At 48.6% G+C, this 9352-nt stretch overlaps 1 protein-coding gene across 1 annotated transcript in view; it reads right to left on the bottom strand.

Moving 5' to 3' along the window:
• AMPD3 (adenosine monophosphate deaminase 3) overlaps positions 1–8545 on the bottom strand; it is a 96590-nt gene extending 88045 nt beyond the window's left edge. Inside the window, exon 1 of the mRNA XM_073658307.1 lies at positions 8308–8545. The gene's annotated coding sequence lies outside the window, so the exon portion shown is untranslated. The remainder of the gene's footprint in view (positions 1–8307) is intronic.
• Between the last annotated feature and the right edge of the window lie 807 nt (positions 8546–9352).

Raw genomic sequence — 9352 nt, forward strand, 5'->3', positions numbered from 1 at the left:
AATTACAGAAAAAAATGGCGTTGGGTCCCCTGAATTTAAATTTATTAACCAGCTAAGGGAAAGCGGACACCTGGGGGCTGATGCTTATAGCCTGGGAAGGGGGTAATACCCATGTAGCGTCCCAGGCTATTAATATCAGCTCACAGCTGTATACTTAGCCTTTACTGGTTATTAAAATGGGGGGATCTGAAAAAAAATGAGGTGTGGTCCCCCCTATTTTAACAACCAGCAAAGGCTAGGCAGACAGTTGCGGGCTGATGTTGATAGGCTAGGAAAGGGCCATGGATATTGTCCACTTCCTAGACTAAAAACATCAGCTCTCATCCACCCAAGAAATGGCACATCCATAAGATGTGCCATTTCTGGTGCTCAGCCTCCACTCTTCGCACTTGCCCTGATGTAGTGGCAAGTGGGGTAATAGGGTTGGGGTTGATGTCAGCTTTGTAATGTCAGCTGACAACAAGCCCAGGGTTTAATAATGGAGAGGCATCTGTAAAACACCCCTATTACTAACCCCATAGTTATATTGTAAAAAAAAACAACCTAGAATAAAGTCCTTTATTTGAAATAATGACACGGATTCCTTTATTGAAATAAACACTCCCCATTCCTCTTTTACCCATTTAATCAGAAAAATTAAAAATAAAAAAGCAAAGTTATCCTCACCTGTCCGACGAGCAGATAATCCACTGAAGCCCATGTCCCCTGTAAAAGACAAAAAATAATAAACCACCATATTCCTCACCTTTCCAACGAGAAGATATTCCATTTGTCGCATCATGCAACCATTCAGCAAGACTTCTAGATGTAGCAGAGCTAGATGCGTCAAGGGACACATGGAATATCTTCTCGTTGAATAGGTGAGGAATAATGTGGTTTATTATTTTTTGTCTTTTACAGGGGACATTGGCATCAGAGGATTAACTTCACTTCGGACTGGTGAGGATTAGGCTATGTGTCCACGATGCAGAAATGCTCAGGATTTTTTCCTGAGCGTTTCTGCATCTCCCTGGCAGAAAAAAACGCTTGCGGATTTTACATATGTTCTCCTGCCAGGGACATGCGGAAGTGAAGCGTTCTTCACTTGCATTTCCACATGCGGGTTGACAAGCGCTTTCCAAGCAATTTTAGCATCACTTGGAAAGGGCTTGTCAACTTGGTCACACTATATAAATCCATGTGTGGCACCCCAGGGGTCTGGTTGCCACAGTGATAGAAATATCACGTCTGAGAGCAGGCGGGAGGTTCCCTGGTCAGGAACACTTAAGCACAAAACACCTCCTACTCCAGTCCAGAAAGGGGAGGAACCTGCCCTTTATAAACTAGATCTGGGGCGGGGTTAGAGAGTCGGTTGCTGAGGGAGAGATAGAACAGCAGCAAGGAGCTCTGTAGGAGCAGGAGCTGAGCGCCAGGGACTGGAAGCAGGTATCGCTCGTCCTGGCTGAAGACACAAGAACCGGACACAGGAGTCCGAGGCTGTGGGGACTTACACATACCCAACAGCAGAAACCCGCCGGCAGGGGATTTCAGGTCCTCTGGCCATAGAAGCCCGGAGGCTCAGTCACGAGCAAGGGACCAGCACCGCCATCGAGGAGCGGGGGCTACCAGAAGGCCCCAAGTCACCAGCCATACGGGTGAGCACCACACGGTATACTCAGGGACCTGGGCTACTTCTACTCGCTTACAGCAAGGTAGCCAGGAAGAGTGCAGATAGACGGGGAGGCCTACAACTCCACCTGGCCAGGGGGACTCCTGTTTGCTCACAGACTGACCAGGCCCCTTATGCTAGCCAGTACTCCTGGGAGGGTATGCCTTATTGTCACCAGTAAAGACCCTGAACTGCACTGCAAAGACTCTGAGTCGTTTCTGCTGCGCCCGTGCCCCATCACTCCCATCATCCACATTCCCTGCCCTGAGGCTATACTCTTCCCGTGGGGAGTTATCCCATCCTTTGCTGCGCACACTACACCAGCCTCAGCGGTCTGCCTCGCAGCGGCGGTACACCCTGACCGCAATCCACGGGTGGCGTAGTCGGACATTAACCCATAAAACCCCTACAAAAGACTGCCACTGGTTTGACCACCCTGAGCCACGGGACCGGGTCACCGCCACGGAGACGACAACCCCCAGAGACCCGGCTCCGGGTAACCCACACACGCGCGTACACCGGCCCAGGGGGCGCGTCACATGCAAACGGCATGGATTTATATACTGTGACCCGAGAGAATGTTAAAAAATAAAAAAATAAATATATACTTACCCTCCGATGGCCCACGCTGGCTTGCTTCACCGTCCCGGCTGCCGGCAGAGGTACACTGAAGGACCTGCCGATGTCAGCGTCGCGTGACCCGTTACATGAGCGCATCGGGGGCCGCCAGAAGGTAAGTATATATATATTTTTTATTTTATTCTTTTTTTTACTGTTTTCAATGGTACCCAGGTCCAGAGGAGAGTCTCCTCTTCTCTAGACCTGGGTACCATCCGCGCATTAGAACGCATGGAATGCGCATCTACTTATGCAGTGATGCGTAATCCATGCGGTCTAATGCAAGTCAATGGTGGCGAAAATGCAGCCCTTCCGCAAAATAATTGGTAGTGCTGCATTTTTTTCCGCAATGATAATCCACAGCGGAAATTTTCGTAGCATGTGCACAGCACATGCGGATTATCATTGGGTTACATGGCAGGCCTTCTACCATGCGTTTTTTAAGCGTTACTGCAGCGTCTTTGCCGCTGCGGAAACGCTTAAAAAACGCATCATGGGCACACAGCCTTATGTTGGTTTATTATTTTTATTCTTTTACAGGGGACATGGGCTTCAGTGGATTACAAGTAAAGGTGAATATAACTGTGTTTTTTAATTTGCATTTCAATAAAGGACTCTGTGTCATTATTTCAAATAAAGGACTTTATACTGGGTGTTTTTCATTTAGACATTGACTATGGGGTTAGTAATGGGGGCATCTTATAGACGGCTCTCCATTACTAACCCCTTGGCTTGATGTCAGCTGCCAATACAAAGCTGACATCAACCCCAACCCTATTACCCCACTTGCCAATGCACCAGGGCAAGTGGGCAGAGCGGAGGCTAAGCACCAGAATTGATGCATCTTATGGATGCACCTTTTCTGGGGTGGCTGTGAGCTGATGTTTTTAGTCTCGGAGACGGCCAATATTCATGGCTCCTTCCTAGGCTATCAATATCAGCTCGCAGGTGTCTGCTTAGCCTTCGCTGGTTGTTGAAATAGGGGGGACCTCACGTCATTTTATTGGGGGGTCCTTCATTTTAATAACCAATAATGTAAAGGCTAAGTATACAGCTGTGAGCTGATATTAATAGCCTGGGAATCTCCATGGCTATTACCCTCTACCCAGGCTATAACCATCAGCACCCAGCTGTCTGCTTTCCCTCTGCTGGTTAATACAATTTTCCGTGGACCGCACGCCATTTTTTTCAAAAATGTATTTAATAATAAAATACATGTACAGTAAGCTACACACACAAAGCACTGATTATATATCTCACTCACATAGTTCTATATCTATCTATGTTTAGAATTACTTTATGAAAAAGCTCATGTTAAAATCGCATTTCATTCGGATGCTAGGTGCTAAAAATCGCATTGTACTCGCATGATAATCGCACGCCACTTGCATGACACTTGCTCGACTTTCCTGCATCAAAATCGGACCAATTTGAAAAACACTAATGTGTCTCTGGCCTAAATGTCATCGAAGAACGAGTTTGTTCCAAAGATTTTAGCAAAAAAAAAAGTTAGTGTCCGAATGGACAATAAATGGAATACATCTTGTTTGATTGCTCTTCTCTAGTTTTTGCATTAGAGGAAGAAACTACACAAAGTGATTCTCACAGGAAAAAGATTGAGGTGGAGAAAGCACCGAAAGAAGAGGAGGAATATATTTGTTGCAAAAGAGGAAGGAAGAGACTGCACACAGTAATTACACAGCAAGAAGAAACGGCACTGGCGAAACATACTGCACAGAGTGACTGCACAGGAGGAAAAGACTAAATGTCACAGCTGGAAGAAACTGCACACAGTGACTGCACTGGAGAAAGACTTAATAGAGAGACTGCCCAGTAGTAAGAGACTGCACTCAGTGACTGCACTGGAGAAAGACTTAATAGAGAGACTGCCCAGTAGTAAGAGACTGCACTCAGTGACTGCACTGGAGAAAGACTTAATAGAGAGACTGCCCAGTAGGAAGTGACTGCACACAGTGACTGCACTGGAAAAAGACTTAATAGAGAGACTGCCCAGTAGGAAGTGACTGCACTCAGTGACTGCACTGGAGAAAGACTTAATAGAGAGACTGCCCAGTAGGAAGTGACTGCACACAGTGACTGCACTGGAAAAAGACTTAATAGAGAGACTGCCCAGTAGGAAGAGACTGCACTCAGTGACTGCACTGGAAAAAGACTTAATAGAGAGACTGCCCAGTAGGAAGTGACTGCACACAGTGACTGCACTGGAAAAAGACTTAATAGAGAGACTGCCCAGTAGGAAGAGACTGCACTCAGTGACTGCACTGGAAAAAGACTTAATAGAGAGACTGCCCAGTAGGAAGTGACTGCACTCAGTGACTGCACTGGAAAAAGACTTAATAGAGAGACTGCCCAGTAGGAAGAGACTGCACTGAGTGACTGCACTGGAAAAAGACTTAATAGAGAGACTGCCCAGTAGGAAGTGACTGCACACGGTGACTGCACTGGAAAAAGACTTAATAGAGAGACTGCCCAGTAGGAAGTGACTGCACTGGAAAAAGACTTAATAGAGAGACTGCCCAGTAGGAAGAGACTGCACTCAGTGACTGCACTGGAAAAAGACTTAATAGAGAGACTGCCCAGTAGGAAGTGACTGCACTCAGTGACTGCACTGGAAAAAGACTTAATAGAGAGACTGCCCAGTAGGAAGAGACTGTGTGACACCCCAGGGGTCTGGTTGCCACAGTGATAGAGATATTACGTCTGAGAGCAGGTGGGAGGTCTCTTGGTCAGGAATCCTATGCATGCCACACCTCCTGCCCAGTCCTGGGAGGGGAAGAACTTCCCCTATATAAACCTAGGGCTGAGGCAGGGTTAGTGAGTAGAGAAGAAGTAGAGACAGAGAAAAGAAGCAAATATAGGAACAGAACATCAGGAGCTCTGTGGGAGCAGTGTTACAAGGAGTCAGGGGCTGGCAGCTGCAGAGCTCGCCCTGACTGAGAAGATTTCTTACCGGACCCGGAGTCCGAGGCTGTGGGGACTAACTCCTACCCAGCAGCAGAATCCGTCAGGCAGGGGATTCCAGGTCCTCTGGCCAAGAAACCCGAAGGCACGGTCACACGCATGGGACCAGCACCGCCGTCGTGGAGCGGAAGCTACTAGAAGGCCCCGAGTCACCGGCCATACGGGTGAGCACCACACGGGACACTCAGGGACGTGGGCTACTTATACCCGCCTCTAGCAAGGTAGCCAGAAGAGTACAGTTAGTTTGGGAGGCCTACAACTCCGCCTGGCCAGGGGAGATCCCATCTGCTCAAGGACTGACCAGGCCCCAATCGCTAGCCAGTACTCCGGGAGGGTCTATCTTTGTCACCAGTAAAGACCCTGAACTACACCGTACCGTCTCCGAGTGGTTCCTGCTACCCCCATCATCCACGTCGGCTGCCCTGAGGCCATACCCCTCCCGTTGGGGGTTATACCATCCACGCTGCACCATCCTTCCACCGGCCTCAGCGGTCTGCCCTGCAGCGGCAGCTCCATAGCTGCATTCAACGGGTGGCGTAGTCATCCACCATCTACTGCTAATAGACTGCCACTTAGTCTGACTCCCTGGGCACGGACCGGGTCATCGCCACGAGACTACTACCCCTATCCGATCCGGCTCCGGGTAGGCTCCCGCGTGCGCAACGCAGCGCGACTCAGGCCCAGGGGCGCGTCAACTGCACTCAGTGACTGCACTGGAAAAAGACTTAATAGAGAGACTGCCCAGTAGGAAGTGACTGCACACGGTGACTGCACTGGAAAAAGACTTAATAGACAGACTGCCCAGTAGGAAGTGACTGCACACAGTGACTGCACTGGAAAAAGACTTAATAGATAGACTGCCCAGTAGGAAGTGACTGCACACAGTGACTGCACTGGAAAAAGACTTAATAGAGAGACTGCCCAGTAGGAAGTGACTGCACACGGTGACAGCACTGGAAAAAGACTTAATAGAGAGACTGCCCAGTAGGAAGTGACTGCACACAGTGACTGCACTGGAAAAAGACTTAATAGAGAGACTGCCCAGTAGGAAGTGACTGCACACGGTGACAGCACTGGAAAAAGACTTAATAGAGAGACTGCCCAGTAGGAAGTGACTGCACTCAGTGACTGCACGCGAGGACTCGGACACAAGGAGAAGCTTCCTTTCGGCTGGGGCTCTGCTTTGGCCCATTTATAATTTTTACATTCTTATTGGCTTGATTGTGCAAAAATAATAAACTCGGCATTACTGATTCCCCTTAGTTCAGCGCTGCCTCTAAACCCCTGCTCCCGGTTTTTGGTAACAGTAAACAGCGGCGACATAATGGGTACAATGCATGTGACCGCTGAAGTCAATCACAGGTTTCTGCGGTTTTGCTGCTGTAGGTGTCATGAGCCACTGAGGGCAATGATTGACTGCAGCAATAGTCATTATATCACTGCAGAAGCCTGTCACCAAAAATTGGGAGCAGTAGCAGAAAGACGTCACTGGAGCAGGTGAGTGAGGCTGAGATGACTATTTTTTAATGTGAGCAAGTAAATAGGCATTTATAAATAATGAATGGAAAATCCCTAAGACCAGCAGCGCTCGGGACGCTGCCGTACTACATATTACATACTACACAGAATAGGACTTTCAGCACTTCCATCTATAAAATTAAACTTTTTATTGGAAATTTATTTAATAACAGGAGGATCCAAAGTGAGGATAAAGCTTTACGCATTTCTAGCGTAGGCTATGCCCTTAGTCATAGAGGAGAGGTGAGGTGTATATAGTGTATACTGGAGAGATGCAGTGTATATAGTGTATACCGTAGAGGTGCAGTGTATATAGTGTATACCAGAGAGGTGCAGTGTATATAGTGTATACCAGAGAGGTGCAGTGTATATAGTGTATACCGGAGTTGTGCGGTGTATATAGCGTATACCGGAGAGGTACAGTGTATATAGTGTATAGCGGAGAAGTGCAGTGTATATAGTGTATACCGGAGTTGTGCGGCGTATATAGCGTATACCGGAGAGGTACAGTGTATATAGTGTATAGCGGAGAGGTGCAGTGTATATAGCGTATACGGAGTTGTGCGGTGTATATAGCATATACCGGACAGGTGCGTTGTATATAGTGTATACCGGAGAGGTGCAGTTAATATAGTGTATACCGGAGAGGTGCAGTGTATATAGTGTATACCGGAGAGGTGCAGTGTATATAGTGTATACCGGAGAGGTGCAGTGTATATAGTGTATACCGGAGAGGTGCAGTGTATATAGTGTATACCGGAGAGGTGCGGTGTATATAGTGCATACCGGAGAGGTGCCGTGTATATAGCGTATACCGGAGAGGAGGTGCGGTGTATATAGTGTATACCGGACAGGTGCAGTGTATATAGTGTATACAAGAGAGATGAGGTGTATATAGTGTATACCAGAGAGGTGTGGTGTATATAGGGTATACCAGAGAGGTGCGGTGTATACAGTGTATACCAGAGAGGTGCGGTGTATATAGCATATACCAGAGAGGTGCGGTGTATATAGTGTATACCAGAGAGGTGCGGTGTATATAGTGTATACCAGAGAGGTGCGGTGTATATAGTATATACCAGAGAGGAGGTGCAGTGTATATAACGTATACTGGAGAGGAGATGCAGAGTATAGCATATACCAGAGAGGTGCGGTGTATATAGTATATACCGGAGAGGTGCGGTGTATATAGTGTATAAAATGGTTATACCATGCAGTCGGTATATAAAGCCTGGGCGCTTGTCTCACTATATACGGGGTTGGGTACGGAGAAGGACATTCTGAAAGTGACTGTAATGGTGACTCAGGACTCCAGTTTTACTAGTTTGCTCCTACTCTTATTACAATTAATATATGGCGACCCTCCGACCTCTCAAAACAATCATCCAGACCCTACTAGGGTGAGATACTCTGCAAGGGCACGCAGCACCGTCGCCATCCGAGCATGCTGGCACACACCCTCCTACATAGATAAATATATAAGCACCAGCTCAAGGTCTCGCAGCACCTCAGAGGTCATATCGGCACACATACTGTCTTACCTGGGGGTCCTGCACGTCGCTCTCTCCACCGATGACCCCTGGTGCAGTAGATGGGCAGCAGAGGCTTCTGTCCTGGCTCTGAGTTCAGTTACCTGCAGAGACTTCTGTCTGATCGCTCCAGGAAACTTCTTGCTGGGCTCAGATTTCAGTCCCTCTGCTGGAAGAGGAACATATTGTCATTCATGCTCTCCGCCAGGCAAACTGCCCTCACAAGCCTTGGAATACTGTCAAAGGAGTGCTAAATAAAGAGCAGAAGAGGAGGGAATTAGAACAGAGGGATGGGAGGATAGGAGAGAATATAACCAGTATAACCAGGCGATTGAGGAGAGTAGGGGGTAGAGGAGAATATAACTGAGGGACAAGGGAGAAGATAACGGGGGACGGGGAGAAGAGAACAGGGAGTTGGGGGAAAAGAACAGTGGGATGGGGAGAAGAGAACAGAAGGACGGGGAAGAAGAGAACAGGGGGACGGGGAGAAGAGAACAGGGGGATGGGGAGAAGAGAACAGGGGGATGGGGAGAAGAGAACAGGGGGACGGGGAGAAGAGAACAGGGGACGGGGAGAAGAGAACAGGGGGACGGGGAGTAGAGAAGAGTGGGACGGGGAGAAAAGAACAGGGGGACGGGGAGAAGAGAACAGGGGGACAGGGAGAAGAGAACAGGGGGATGGGGAGAAGAGAACAGGGGGACGGGGAGAAGAGAACAGGGGGACGGTGAAGCAGAGAACAGGGGGATGGGGAAGAAGAGAACAGGGGGACAGGGAGAAGAGAACAGGGGGACGGGGAGAAGAGAACAGGGGGACGGGGAGAAGAGAACAGGGGGACGGGGGAGAAGAGAACAGGGGGACAGGGAAGAAGAGAACAGGGGGACGGGGACAAGATAACAGGGGTACGAGGAGAAGAAAACAGGGGGACAGGGTAGCAGAAAACAGGGAGACGGGGAAAAGAACAGGAGAATGAGGAGACGAGAACAGGGGGACGGGGAGAAGAGAACAGGTAGACGGGAAGAAGAGAACAGGGGGACGGGGAGAAGAGAACAGGGGGACG

The sequence above is a fragment of the Phyllobates terribilis genome, unplaced genomic scaffold (assembly GCF_046119375.1).
Source record: "Phyllobates terribilis strain yellow unplaced genomic scaffold, ASM4611937v1 Scaffold_13__5_contigs__length_258822181, whole genome shotgun sequence".
Lineage (NCBI taxonomy): Eukaryota > Metazoa > Chordata > Amphibia > Anura > Dendrobatidae > Phyllobates > Phyllobates terribilis.